Raw genomic sequence first — 1,935 nt, 5'->3', positions numbered from 1 at the left:
TATCATCACAAGAGCTTGTTGATTTTTATCAATCTTGCTTTTGGAGCAGTGATCTGCTAAGGCTTGGCTGGCCGCTGGCCATGTCTAGTGTTTTGGACCGAAGCTTTCTTTGAAAGCTTGGCTGGCTGAGAAGCCATGTCTAATTCCTGGACCGGAGTCTTAGACTAGCATTGCACTGATTCCTGGAATTCTCATTAAGAATTTTGATATCTTTTTCCTTTTAATTTTCGAAAAACACAAAAAAATCAAAAAAAATCATAAAATCCAAAAATTTTTCTTGTTTGAGTCTAGTGTCTCATCTTAAGTTTGGTGTCAATTGCATGCATTCATTCATGTGTCTTAAGGATCTTCAAATAATTCTTGATGATTTCTTACTCTAATCTTTGAATTCTCTTGACTTGAGTGTTTGTGTGTCTCATATGCATTTTCATTAGTGTCAGTAGTATACAAACTGCTAAGTTTGGTGTCTTGCATGCATTGTTATTTGGTTTTAGTTGTATTTTGATTTATCCTTATTATTAAAAAATCCAAAAATATTTTTAATTTGTGTCTTTTCAAGTCAATAATACAGAGAATTGAAGATTCAGAACATACAGCAGAGGAATTGCACAGAAAAAGCTGGGCGTTCAAAACGCCCAGTGAAGAAGGACAGACTGGCGTTTAAACGCCAGCCAAGGTACCTGGTTGGGCGTTTAACGCCCAAAAGGGTAGCATTTTGGGCGTTAAACGCCAGAATGTGCACCATTCTGGGCGTTCAACGCCAGGATGGCACAAGAGGGGCCAGAATGTGCACCATTCTAGGCGTTTAACGCCAGGATGGCACAAGGGGGAAGATTTTGTTTTTCAATGCAATTTTTTTTCAGGTGTTCAAAGTTTTTCGAAACCAAATCTTTTTCAAATCATATCTTTTCAATCATATATTTTCAAAATCAATTTCTTTCCTTTTTCAAAGATACTTACTATCAATTAATGATTTGATTCAACATTTCAAGTATGTTGCCTTTTCTGTTGAGAAAGGTTTAATGTTTGAAGCATATCTTTTCTTGTTAGTCAAGTTTTTAATTTTCAAAATCAAATCTTTTTAAAATGTTTTTCAAATCATATCTTCTCAATCACATCTTTTTAAAACCAATCATATCTTCTTAAACACATCTTTTTCAAAATAATTTTCAATCAAATCTTTCTGATTTCTAATTTCAAAATCTTTTTCAAAAATCACTTGATCTCTTCCCCATTTTCTTTTTTCAAAAATTAAGTAATATTTTTCAAAAATATTTTCAAAATTTTTCACTTAATTTTCGAAAATCACTTCCCTCCTTCTCACATCCTTCTATTTATGGACTAACACTATTCCTTAATGCAAAATTCGAACTCCATCTTCTTTGATAAGTTCGAATTTTCTACTCCTGTCTTCTACTCTTCTTTTCTTCTGACACTTCAAGGAATCTCTATACAGTGACATAGAGAATTCCACATTTCTTGTTCCCTTCTCTTTCTTATGAGCAGGAGCAAAGACAAAGGCATTCTTGTTGAAGCTGATCCTGAACCTGAAAGGACCTTAAAGAGAAAGCTAAGAGAAGCCAAAGCACAACTCTCTTTAGAGGACCTGACCGAATTCTTCAAAGAAAAAGAACACATGGCAGCCGAAAACAACAACAATGCCAACAATGCAAGGAAGGTGCTAGGTGACTTTACTGCACCTACTCCCGACTTCTATGGGAGAAGCATCTCTATCCCTGCCATTGGAGCAAACAACTTTGAGCTTAAGCCTCAATTAGTTTCTCTAATGCAACAGAATTGCAAGTTCCATGGACTTCCATTGGAAGATCCTCATCAGTTTTTAGCTGAGTTCTTGCAAATCTGTGACACTGTCAAGACTAATGGGGTTGACCCTGAGGTCTACAGACTTATGCTATTCCCTTTTGCTGTAAGAGA

Source organism: Arachis duranensis, chromosome 2 (genome assembly GCF_000817695.3).
Source record: "Arachis duranensis cultivar V14167 chromosome 2, aradu.V14167.gnm2.J7QH, whole genome shotgun sequence".
Taxonomy (NCBI): domain Eukaryota; kingdom Viridiplantae; phylum Streptophyta; class Magnoliopsida; order Fabales; family Fabaceae; genus Arachis; species Arachis duranensis.
Note: the sequence above shows the minus strand (reverse complement) of the source record.